The sequence below is a fragment of the Prionailurus viverrinus genome, chromosome X (assembly GCF_022837055.1).
Source record: "Prionailurus viverrinus isolate Anna chromosome X, UM_Priviv_1.0, whole genome shotgun sequence".
Lineage (NCBI taxonomy): Eukaryota > Metazoa > Chordata > Mammalia > Carnivora > Felidae > Prionailurus > Prionailurus viverrinus.
In genome coordinates, this window is record NC_062579.1 from 96,143,981 (window position 1) to 96,157,766 (window position 13,786).

Here is a 13,786-nt window from a genome sequence, read left to right on the forward strand (position 1 = left end):
GAGCCACCCACATACCCCAAAACCGCAAGTAAATACTAAATGAATGTCAGCAAGAAATACACAATGTATAGTCTCAAATCCTGAGTTTAAGGCATGTAGAACATGAATTGTTATAATAATATTTTCCCATGATTTTATCTTAATTTGAAGTAGCTTCAAGTATCCAAAATTATAGCCTTTAATATAAAATTTTTATTTTGAACACAGTGTTTAAAAATTTTATTCATAAGGTAGATCTGTATTTAAGTTATTGAAATTGAAATAAGAAAAGAATAAAGAAAAAGGAAGGAGACTGAGAAAAAGAAGTTCAATGATATAGGATAAAGTATCAAGTTGGGGAGGAGAGAGGGCAGGACACAAGTGAGTAGTGTTATTTTCACTGAGTTTTGCCAAAGGAAATAAAACTCACACTCTTCTGGAAACAGTCCTCAGGATAAAGGCAGACAACTGCAGACAATTCACTGATCCACCAGCCCAAAGAAGGGAGGGTTTTGCAGTTTACCCATTTAATCACACTGCTGAGGAACCTCTTGTCTAGATTATTATCATAACTGGGGTTGTTGTTGAGTCTTCCACCCATGTTTGAAGTGGTAAATAGGAATTCTTACAGGGATCTGGACACATTCTGGCCGTGAGAAGAGACCTCCCTCTTTCTCACCCCAGTTCCATTTTAGAGAATTCAGATGACCTCATTACCATCTGTGATGGTTAATTTTGTGTCACTTAGGCTAGGCCCAGTTATTTAATCAAATACTAATCTAGGTTTTGCTGTGAAGGTGTTTTTCCCATGTGGTTAACAGCTACAATCAGTTGACTTTAGGTAAAGGAGATTACGCTTGATAATATAGATCTTATCCAATCAGTTTAAGGCCTTACAAGCAAAAACTGAAGTTTCCTGGAGAAAAAGAAATTCTTCCTTAAGACTGCAGAATTAACTCTTGCTTGAATTTCTAATCAGTTGGCCTGCCTGAGAGCTTTCATACTTGCCAGTTCCTACAATTGTATAAGCCAATTCCATAGAAATAAATCATATATTTCCCTATTCATTTTTTTTCTGCGGAATCCTGACTGATACACTATCCTTACCCCTAAGTTTTTAAATGAAGTTAAAACTAAGTAGAATATAATTATAATAATGGGAGCAATCAGTAAAATTACATATAATAATCTTCTCTTTGTGCTCTTTAGCCTTGTCATCAGTTTGGTGAATAGCTGGTCAATGAAATTAGGAAAGCTGGTTTCAAAAGTGCGTGAAGTAGAAAAGTCTTAATTTAATATTTCCTGATTCTAATTAGAATGATTGATGGAGGTGTTGCATAATCACATAGAACTGGTCAGAATTTAGAAGTGCCTTTCCTTTGAAAGTCAAGTGGTCTACAAGTGGGAAATATATAAATTCTCTCAAAATCCTTAAATATTTTGAAGATACATATATTTCTCATATCACTATACTATATATAGCAGAATTGACAATAACATTTTTTGTAATGATGAGTATATGGCTACTGGGCACTGAAAATGTGGCTAGTATGAGATTTTATCATTTAATAATTTTACATTGCTAGTGTCCCTTGTAATTCATCAATATGATGGTGTGCTCTCTATAGGGAATTCCTTTGAGGTACACATACAAAGTTAGCTTTTTTATCTGAGTTGAGATAACTTGTATTTAGAGTATTTTTTATGCCTAAGGTAACACCCATCTAAAATAAACAAGTATATCTTGTCATAACTTTAACTAGTTTTTACAAATAATTATATATGCATAACAATTTCAGTGCTAGATATCATTACCACTGGACAGACTTTTGGGGGACTTTGAAGTACAAAATAATAAACCATTATTTAGACTAAGGATAAGGTGGCTTAAGTATGTTGGGATCATTCAAACTCTGAAAGGTATTATTCTTTTACTAAGGAGAAGAAAACACAACCTTCAGCTGAAGCAACTTCTTACAAGGTGTACTTTGGGCCTTTGAGTATAGCCATGAACTCTCTTCTTTCATATTTTCTCATTTGGAAGTGAGTCTCCCAGATTAGCCATATTATCACAGTGGAGATGTTGAGCATTTAGGAAGAAATCGTTCCCCCAAACTTGTCCGTGTAAGTCTAACTACAAATTAAATTATAGAGGAACATTTATACAGAGAATGATCTGAACCAATGACAAAGCCACAGCTTGAGGTATGCCTGGGTATTCACATTCAAGAATAAATTGCTTCTTTGGAGCAGGCTTTTTTTTTTTTCCCAAATAGGGACAAACCCAAATGGATTTATGAGAACAATGGACACTTGCAGAAATTCTGAGATGTATGGTGGTTGCAAATATGATTCTTTCTCAACTTGTCTGAGCCCAAGGTACAGATTTTGAATAATCAAGTGGAATTTCTGGAAACTTCCTGAAGCATTCCCAAACAGGATTTTAAGAATTCAAGGCCATTTGTAGCTTTCTTTTGTATGAGTGTAAATCTTCCTAGAATGATCCAGTCTGTTTTCTAACTCATGTAACTTTTCTCAGTTTAGATTCATTCAACATTGGTTAAATGCATATTGTATGCTCAGGAGGGAAAAAAAGTATAAGTATGTATTTTTAGAAGTTTCTTGTATCTCTGTCCTAACTAACTTTTACAGAATAATTAATAGCTCTTTGAAGGCAATGGCTGGATCCATTATTTAATAGGTAACCTAACCTCTCCATACACTGCAATATTTATTTATTGACAAAAGAAGGCTACAAAGAAATGAATTTGGTGATAATCAGGGTTTCTTGGCTAAATGTGGAAGACTTCATTGATATCAACTCACCATATGGAGTGGGGATTAAGCTTGTCCTTATTTAGATTTAACTCCCTTTGACTACATATAAGGTTGTCACTGAATAAAAACCTCAAAATTATCCTTTTGTGATTAATCTCTCTTTGGGAAAAAAAATCACATCATAAAGTATTTTACCCACCTTCCTACCTACTATTCCTTTTTTCCATTTTGGGAGATAGAACAAGATAGAGTTAATGGTACTGTTGGGAATAAGGGAATCAGATATTTAATGCTTTTCACTTTATTTCAAATGACCCTTCAAATGTCTGCTATGGGAATGAAACTCATCATTCTGTGAGGGTAATACAGGAAATATTTTATCTCAGTTGCAAACAAAGTCCCCCCCGGCACAGGACTTTTAAAATCTTTGGCATTAAACCTCCTGAAACCCATCTGTGTTGAAAATTAATTTTTTGCTTTGGGGCATATTATATTTACATATTTTTTTTATTTCACAATATTTAATCTAGTGAGAAAATAGCTTCTTAGGCCAAGCATAGAATCCAACTCAAAGGACACAAGGTGAGGAAATCTCTGCAATGTAAAACCACAACTGAGTATATTATTTGTAATAGTCATCATTTTAAAACACCAAGTACATGGTGATTTCCTCATTTTTCATTGTTTTATTATCTATATGAAATGTACTTAATGAGTTGAATTTCAATGAAAAATTGATGAAACTAAACTATGCATACAATTATGTATTCAAAATTCCTCCTTTCAATAGGCAACTCTGTAATCCACAAGTTGGTCAGAAAAGCAATGTCCATGATTTTGCCTTTTTTCTGAATTGAATAAGGCTGCACTGAAGAATGCTTATCTGCTCTCTTTTTCTTTAGCGGTGTTGTTTTAAACCTGTGGTTTTCGGCAGAAGGTGCTTTTGTCCCATAGGGGATATTTCTTTTGGTAATTTCTGGAGGAAATTTTAGTTGTCATGATTGGGGAAGGTAGGGTGCTGCTGGCATTTACTGAACAGAGGCAAAGGATGCTGCTAAACATCCTAAAAGGCACAGGACATCCCCACAGAACAGAGAATTATCTAGTGCAAATTGTCAGAAGTGCCAAGGGTGAGAAAAAAAAGGTTCAAAGCAGAAAATTTCATCCAAAAGGAAACTGAATTTCTGACAAACAATTGTACCACACATTTCTGTATTCAAATGCTAGGTCCTTTCATAAGCTGACTCATAGAATTCTTTTTCTTCAAAGTTTTATTTAAATTCCAGGTAGTTAATATACAATGTAATATTAGTTTCAGGTGTACACTGTAGAGATTCAATACTTCCATAAATTGCTGATCACAACAAGTGTACTCCTTAATCCCCATCAAGTATTTAAACCCATCCTCCCACCCATCTCCCCTCTGGTAACCATCAGTTTGTTCTCTAGAGTGAAGTCTGTTTCTTGGCTTGCCTCTCTCTCTCTCTCTCTTCCCCCCCACCCCCTTGCTTGTTTGCTTTGTTTCTTAGATTCTGCATCTCAGTGAAATAATATGGTATCTATGTTTCTCTAACTGAATTATTTTGTTTACACAATACTCTCTAGTTCCATCCATGTCATTGAAAATGGCAGGATTTCATTCTTTTTACGGATGACTAATATTCCAGTGTGTGTGTGTGTGTGTGTGTGTGTGTGTGTGTGTGTGTGTACACCACTTTATTCATTCACCAGTCAAGGGACACTTGGGCTGTTTCCATAATTTGGCTATCATAGACAATACTGCTATAAACATCAGGGTGCATGTATCCTTTTGAATAAGTATTTTTGAATTCTTTGGGTAAATATCTAGTAGTGCAATTGCTGAATCGTAGGGTAGTTCTATTTTTAACTTTTTGAAGAACCTCCATTCTGTTTTCCAGAGTGGCTGTGTTAGTTTGCATTCCCACCAACAGTGCATGGGGGATCCCCCTTCTCCACATCCTCACCAGCACCTGTTGTTTTTTGTGTTGATTTTAGCCATGCTGACAGGTGTGAGGTGATATCTCACTGTAGTTTTGGTTTGTATTTTCCTAGTGGTCAGTGATGTTGATCATATTTTCATTGTCTATTGGTCATCTGAAGTTCTTTGAAAAAATATCTATCATGTCTTCTGTTCGTTTTTTAACTAGATTATTTGTTTTTTGGGTGTTGAGTTATATAAGTTCATTTGGATACTTTTGGATACTAACATTTTGGATACTAACCCTTTATCAGATATGTCACTTGCAAATATCTTCTCCCATTCCATAGGTTGCCTTTTAGTTTTGTTGATTGTTTCCTTTGCTGTGCAGAAGCCTTTTATTTTGATTAAGTCCCAATAGTTTATTTTTGCTTCTGTTTCCCTTGCCTCAGTAGGCATATTTAGTAACAAGTTGCTATGGCTGTTCTCAAAGAGCTTATTACCTGTATCCTCCTCTAGGATTTTTTAAATGGTTTTGTGTCTCTCATATATAGGTCTTTTATCAATTTTGAACTTATTTTTGTGTATGGTGTAAGAAAGTGGTCTAGTCTCAATTTTTTGCATGTTGCTGTCCTGTTTTCCCAGCACCATTTGTTGAAGAGATTGTCTTATCCACATTGGAGATTCTTTTCTGCTTTGTTGAAAATTAATTGACCATATAGTTGTTGGTCCATTTTGGGGGTAGGGGTTCTATTCTGTTCTATTGATCTATGTGTCTGTTTTTGTGCCAGTACCATACTGGCTTGATCACTGCAGCTTTGTAATATAACTTGAAGTCCAGAATTGTGATGGATGCCTCCTATTTTGCTGTTCCTTTTCAAGGTAGTTTGGTTATTCAGGGCCTTTGTGGCTCCATACAAATTTTAGGATTGGTTGTTCAAGTTCTGTGAAAAATGCTGTTGGTGTTTTGATAGGGATTGCATTAAATATGAAGATTGCTTTGTGTAGTATAGACATTTTAATAATATTTGTTCTTCCAATCCATGAGTATGGAATGTCTTTCCATTTCTTTATGTCATCTTCAATTTCTTTCTTCATGGTTTTATAATTTTGAGAGTACAGGTCTTTCACCACTTTGGGTGTGTTTATTCCTGGGCATCTTATTGATCTTGGTGCAGTTGTAAATGGGATTACTCCTTGATTCTCTTTCTGCTGCTTCTATATTGGTATATAGAAATGCAACAGATTTCTGTACATTGATTTGGTATCCTGCAACTTTACTAAATTCGCCTATCTGTTCTAGCAGCTTTTTCTTTTTTCTTTTTGGTAGATGCTTTGGGATTTTCTATATAACATACCATGTCATCTGCAAATAGTGAAAGTTTTACTTCTTTCTTGCCAATTTGGATGTCTTTTATTTCCTTCTGTTGTCTGATAGCTGTGGCAAGAGTTCCAGTACTATGTTAAGTAACATTGGTGAGAGTGGACATCCTGTCTTATTCCTGATCATAGAGGAAAAGCTCTCAGTTTTTCCCCATTGAGGATGATCTTAATTGTGGGTTTTTAATATATGACCTTTATTGTATTGAATGAAGTATATTCCCTCTAAAACTACTTTGTTGAGGGTTTTTATCACGAATGGATGTTGTACTTTGTCAAGTGCTTTTTCTGCATCTATTGAAATAATTATATGGTTCTTATCCTTTCTTTTATTATTGTGATATATGATGTTGGTTGACTTGCAGATATTGTACTGCCCTTGCAATCCAGGAATAAATCCCACTTGATCATGGTGAATCATTCGTTTAATGTATTGTTGGATTTGGTTTGCTGGTATTTCACTGAGCATTTTTGCATCCATGTTCCTCAGGGATATTGTTCTGTAGTCCTCTTTTTTAGTGGAGTCTTTATCTGGCTTTTGTGTCAGGGTAATGCTGGCCTCATGGAATAAATTTGGAAGTTTTCCTTCCATTTCTATTTTTTGTAATAGTTTGAGAATAGGTATTAACTTTTTCAGTTTTTGGTAGAATTTCCCTGCGAAGTCAATTGGCCCTGGATTTTTGTTTATTGGTAAGGTTTTTGATTACTGACTCAATTTCTTTGCTGGTTATTGGTTTGTTCAAGTGTTCTATTTCTTCCTGTTTCAGTTTTGGTGGTTTATGTTTCTAAGAATTTATCCATTTCTGCCAGGACTTCCAATTTGGAAATTTTTCATAATATGCTTTTATAATTATTTGTATTTATGTCATGTTGGTTGTTATTTTTCTTCTTGTTTGTGATTTTATTTATTTGGGACCTTCTTGTTTTATTTCTGATAAGTCTGGCTAGAGGCTTATCAATTTTATTAATTTTTTTTCAAAGACTCAGCTCCTGGTGTTGTTGATCTCTTCTATTGTTTCTTTTGTTTGTTTGTTTGTTTGTTTTAGTTTCTGTATCATTTATTTCTGCTCTAATCTTTATTACTTCCTTATGTGGGCTTTAGGTTTGTTTGTTGTTCCTTTTCTAGATCCTTTAGGTGTAAGGCCAGATTGAGATTTTTCTTGCTTCTTGATGTAGGCCTCTATTGCTATATAATTCCTTCTTATAACCGCTTTTGCTGTGTCTGAAAAGTTTTGGATCATTGTATTACCATTTTCATTTGTTTTCTTATATTTTTAAATTTCTTCTTTGATTTCTTGCTTGACTCGTTGATTGTTTACAATTATGTGTTTTAACCTCCATTTATCTGTGGTCTTTTGAAATCTTTTCTTGTGGTTGACTTCAAGTTAAATAGTGTTGTGGTCAGAAAAGGTACATGGTGTGATTTCAGTCTTTTTGTATTTGTTGAGGCCTGTTTTGTGACCAATATGTGATTTATTTTGTTGAATGTTCCATGTGCACTTGAAAAGAATGTGTATTCTGCTGCTTTAGGATGGAATGTTCTGAATATCTTTTAAGTCCATCTGGTCCACTGTGTCCTTTAAAGTCATTGTTTCCTTGTCAGTTTTCTGTTTAGATAATCTGTTCAATGATGTAAGTGGGGTATTAAAGTCTCATCATTATCGTCTTATTATCAATTATTTCCTTTATGTTTGTTATTAATTGTTTTATATATTTGGGGGTCTCGTGTTGGATGCCTAAGTATTTACAATTATTATATCTTCTTTTAGATTGTGTCTCCTTTATGATTATGTAAATGTGCTCTTTTGTCTCTTTTTGCAGTCTTTGTTTTAAAGTCTATTTTGTCCAATATAGTATTACTCTGGCTTTCTTTTACACTCATTTACATGATAAATGTTTCTCCATCCCCTCACTTTCAATATGCAAGTGTCTTTAGGGCTGAAATGAGTCTCTTGTACACAGCATATAGATGGGTCTTGTTTTTTTTTTTAAATCCATTCTGACCCTATATCTTTTGATTATAGCATTTAATCCCTTTACATTCAAAGTAATTATTGATAAGATATGTATTTATTGCCATTTTATTACTTGTTTTGTCTTTGTTTCTGGACATTTTCTCTGATGCTTTTTTTGTCTTTGTTTCTTTTGGTCTTTCCATTGTATTTAGAAACTCCTTTAATATTTCTTGCAGAACTGGTTTCATGGTCATGAGCTCCTTTAGTTTTGTTCATATAGGAGAAACTCTTTATCTCTCTTTCTATTCTGAGTGATAGCCTTGCGGGATAAAGTATTCTTGGCTGCAGAATTTTCCCATTTAGCATTTTGAATATATAATGGCACTCCCTTCTGGCTTGCCACATTTCTGTTGAGAAATTTTCAGCTTGCCTTATGGTTTTCCCGTGTAAGTTAAGGACTTCATTTGTCTTGTTGCTTTTAAGATTTTTTCTTTATCACTATATATTGCAAATTTAATTGCAGTATTTTTTGGTGTTGACCTGCTTTTGTTGATTTTGATGGGAGTTCTCTGCCTCATGAATGTAGGTGTCTGTTTCCTTCCCCAGATTAGGGAAGTTTTCAACTATTATTTCTTCAAATAAATTTTCCACCCCCTTTCTCTTCCATGTTCTTCTGGGACTCCTATAATAGGCATATTATTATGTTTCTCATAATAATGAGAAATGGAGTCATTGAGTTGCCTAAGTCTATTTTCCTGGTGCACAATTCTTCTGTCTCTCTTTTGTTCAGCCTCATTAGGTCACTAATTTGTTCCTGTTTCTTCCATCCTGCAGTTCATTCCATCAAGCCTTGTTTATTGCATTCTTCATCTCTGATTCATTCTTTTTTAACTTCTTATCTCTGTGGTAATGGTCTCCCTGATGTCTTCTATTCTTTTCTCAGGCCCAGTGAGTACCCTTATGATTGTTGCCTTAAATTCTACACCAGGCATGTTACTTATATCTGTTTTGCCTAGATCTCTGGCCTTGGCCTTATTTTGTTCTTTCATTTGTGATAAATTCTCTACCTCTGAGAAGAACAAATAATCTCACCCCTGTGTGCCCCAGTTATTCTTCAGATGGTTGTTTCCAACCTATCTGCCCCAGGGTTGTTTTTCTGCTTTCTCTCTTGGAACAGTCAAGTCCCTTTAGGCTCTATCCCAGCCAAGCCTACTCACCTTTAAAACTCTAGGCTTTAAGTCCCGCTGGTTGGAGGAATGCATGAAATTCAGTCCCTCTCATTTTCCAAGCCCATGGCTTTGGAGAAATGTTCTCCCTATGCATTCCCCTGTGTACTTCTCTCTTTCTTTCTCTCGCCCTTCTCCATGACCATGGCTCCTTGTCCTCTATGGCACCTGTGATCTGTTTCTCCCCTTAACCATGTCTCTGCACTTCCTATATTCTTCAATATGGCCTCTTCTCTCCCTTTAGTTGTGGAGTTTTTTCACCATCTTCAGGCTGATTTCTGAGGTATTTAGGATAATTTGTTAGCTTTTTACTTGTGTTCATGGATCTAGGTGAGCCTGGAGTCCTACTCTGCTGCCATCTTACTCTCCTCCCCTGTAGACTTTTTTATCCAAAATGATAGAGGTGCTAATTATCACTACAATGCAATCATATTCCAATATATAACTATGACATCAACATGTTGTGCATCTTAAATTTACACAATGTTATATTTGAAATATATTTTTAAAACGATCAAAGTAAATGGAAACTTTAAAAAATAGTACAAAAAATCAGAGACAATGATTTTCTTTTCCAGAAAACAAAACAAAACAAAACCAAATCTGGAGTCCCACTGAAACACATAGAACACAAACTCAGAAGAATATAGGGTTAGTAAAACTATGATATATGATGTACATATACATCTATTTCCTAAGGATAATTTACTTATATCATCATGATTATGAATGAAAGGTTAAAATAGATTACTTGTATTTAGTTTTTACATCAAAAGGCACTCCATAGTTCAGATTGGCTCTCTTTCAAATTCTTGCTAAGACTCTAAATAGTTGTGTGACTGTGTAGAGAAGAACTTAGCTTTGATAAGGCCTCAAATTCTTCATCTGGAAAATGGAATATTGACAAATATAATTAGAGTAAGTGTAAGGATTAAATGAAATAATAAGTGTAGAAGCAACAAAAGAATAGTTGCAGCAATTATAATATTGTTAATTTTACTGTAATCTGTGTTTTAATGACTGGTACCCATATATATAGAATGTAATATATTAGTATATTAATATTGATATATTAACTAGAACATATGACTAGTGAAAGCACATCATCTGTCAAATTGTGCCAGTAACACCTATACTGTAGTGTATAGTTGAGAACTTTTATTACCTGATGTATAGCATAAGCATATAAATAGCTTTGTTAAGATTTAGGTAATTTTATAGATTAGATATCCATGACAGAATTATTAATGGAAGTAAGGAGTCTACAAAATACATTCCAACATTTTGAGATTAGTGTAATAGAGGACAGCTATGAGTCTCTGCTTCCCAATACCTCCATTTCTACAAATATTTTGGCTATAGAAAAGCAATTAATGAAAAAGGACTTTTTCTTGCTGATAAATCTGGTAACTAAATATTCTTACAAGGAGTTCCAATATGTACCCAAATTCATACAAATGCTCTGTTATAGAGGGTTACATGACAGCAAAGTTCCACGTATTATGCGTTTAAAAAATTTGACAACTTCAGAAATCCACCATTTCTTTTTTTTTTTTCACAAAACTTTATTTAATGAGAGAGAGTAGAGCGTGCGAGCAAGTGTGAATGGGGGAGAGGGGAGAGACAGGAGGATAGAAGAACTGAAGCAGGCTCTGTGCTGACAGCAGCAATCTGTCAAGATGTGGGGCTGGAACTCATGAACCATGAAATCACGACCTGAGCCAAAGTCGGACGTTCAACTGACTGAGCCACCCAGGCACCCCAGAAATCCACCATTTTTCATTATCAATGTGTTTCTATACTTGATACTAAAGGCTGACTTAATTGTCCAAAGAATTGTTTTTCAAGTGAAAATTATCCCAGTTCTCTCCACAGTTTTAGAGTACTGAGTACCTCATTTGTTGCTTGATGAAACTATGTCATAGTCTCTCTTGAACAGACTTATGTTAAATTGTCAAGGGGAGTGTTTACCTTCCTATTACTTTTATCACATTATAAACTCATATCTGATTTTCTACCCTTGTCGTATTTGTCTTTTAGTGTTACTACTTACAGTTTTCTTCAGAGAGCAAATGACTATGTTTGAGCTTTTTTTCTTCAAATATGTTCTATTTGTCTTAGTACACATACTAAATTTATATTATTTGAATGATGTCAACACTAACATCACAGGAACCTAAGGCTTTTCAGAAATTTGGATTCACCAATGAATGATACAAGAAGACTAAATAATGAAACATAGCATATGATTTCTCCATGATATTCAAATATGCCAAAATTCTTAAAAGATGCATACAGATCTCAGAAATAAACAAAATAAATGCTGGAAAGAAACCATACCTGACCTATAATGGAGTCTAGCTTCTTAGGATTTTGGTAAATTTAGTTAATAAATGTAATAAATATAATATAGGGGACATTTGTATATTCCAGCTTCAGAAAACACATTCTATTTTAATTTCAGAAAAATCATTATAAATTAAATCACCTCCTCCTTTGGAGATTGCTATGGACTGAATGTTTGTGTCCTCTCAAAATTCATTTGTTGAAACCCTAATCCCCATTGTGATAGTATTAGAGGGTGAGACCTTTGGGAAATGATTAGGTCATGAGGATTATAGCCCTCATAAATGGGATTATTCCCCTTATAAAAAAGATCCAGAGAGCTTTCTTTCTACCATGTGGAAACAAGGAGAATTCAGCAGTCTGCACCTCAGAACAGGGCTCTCAACAGAACCCAGCCATGCTGGAAAATGATATCAGACTGTCAGCATCTAGAACTGTGAGAAATATCTTTCTGTTGTTTACAAGGCTATGGTATTTTGTTATAGCAGCCCAAACTGAATAATACAGAGGTATTTTCAAATTACTGGGCGCCAGAGGTATTTTCAAATTGGGGCGCCTGGGTGGCTCGGTTGAGCGTCCGACTTCGGCACAGGTCATGATCTCGCGGTCCGTGAGTTCAAGCCCCGCGTCCGGCTCTGTGCTGCCTGCTCAGAGCCTGGAGTCTGTTTCAGATTCTGTGTCTCCCTCTCTCTGTGACCCTCCCCCGTTCATGCTCTGTCTCTGTCTCAAAAATAAATAAATGTTAAAAAAAAACAAAAAAATTACTGAGACATTAATGAGGTAATATTTTAGAAGACACAGTATATGAAAATTGATTAAAAGAAAATTCAAATTGTTGTATGTAATAGTGATAATAGTAACAATAGCAATGATATTGTATATTAAATCAGTAATATGGCTCATATTCAATAACAGCCTCCATTTTGGTATGGGAAGCAATTGCCCTGAATTTGACCATTGCAGTAAAAAAAAAAAAAATGAAGTATTACAACTACAGTGAGCTAAAGTACATAATCAGATTATCTTTCAAGTAGTGATTACTGTAGAACGCTTTCAAGAACCTTGAATGGGGATGTACTTGTTAAACTAAAAATGTGGAATTGACAAAATTAAAGCTCTTTGATATCTAAAGTTTCCAAAAGCTCACAAGCTTCTTGAGGAAGATGTACATGGAGAAGGGGGAAAAAAAGCTTGAGCAATGTGCAATGTGGTAGCCTTTATTCAAAAATTCCTTTAAAAATATGTTGAAATGCTTCTTGTGTTAGCAAAATTTGATTTTTAAAAGTGTACTTTTGTACTCACTTCGGCAGCACATATACTACAATTGGAATGATTAGCATGATTAGAGATTAGCATGGCCCCTGTGCAAGGATGTCATGAAAATTCATGAAACGTTCCACATTAAAAAATGAAATATAATAAAAATATACTTTTAATATTTTATGAAATTTGGGAAGTGGATGCTATTGATCCTGGATTAAGTACATATTTAATAAAGGCATTATACTGTTTAAATAGGAAGAGACCTTTGTGCTTACTCTTGATTTCTTGTTCTCTATTTAGTCTAGGAACCAAGAAGCACAATTTTCTCCTTTAAGGCTATAATTTCTGCTGGGGATATTTCACACTCATAGTTCCCTGTATGTTAACAAGAGTCATGCATTATTGAAGTTAGAGATGTGTATGACAAGAGCATGGCTTTTGTGGTTGGTTTCTTCTGTTAAGTGCTTCTGATATTGTATCTACCATGAATATAATGGAAAAAAATATACAGCTATGTCTGGGTTGAAGGAGGCCTTGAAGTATGTACCATGGGTTTTGATTTACCTTGAATTTCTCATATTCAAAGATATAAAAGCACCTCTTAGTGATAAAGATAGTACTTGGAACAACATGTGTTGTTGCATTATCCAGATTGTTAAAACACACTTGGTGAAACTATAAATACAGTAGAAGTTTTTAACTGTAAATGGAGAATAGCAAAAATGTGTATCTCAGGAAGGAATTTACATCTCTTCCATTTCTTTAAAAGAAATATTGATGACTAAAGTAAATATAAGGTAGCTGCTATTTGATCACATTTTCCTCAGGCCTTTTCTCAGAAAAACAAATGATCTCAATATGTTAAAATTATAGAATTTATTTACAGAATGTTTTTCATATTTAATTTCCAATTTGAATTT

General features: G+C 34.4%; 1 non-coding gene across 1 annotated transcript; it reads left to right on the plus strand.

The window, feature by feature from the left end:
• The first annotated feature begins 12,897 nt into the window (after positions 1-12,897).
• On the plus strand, positions 12,898-13,009 carry LOC125158005 (U6 spliceosomal RNA). The gene has a single exon (XR_007149137.1). It is a non-coding gene; the product is annotated as a U6 spliceosomal RNA (small nuclear RNA).
• The last annotated feature ends 777 nt before the right edge of the window (positions 13,010-13,786 follow it).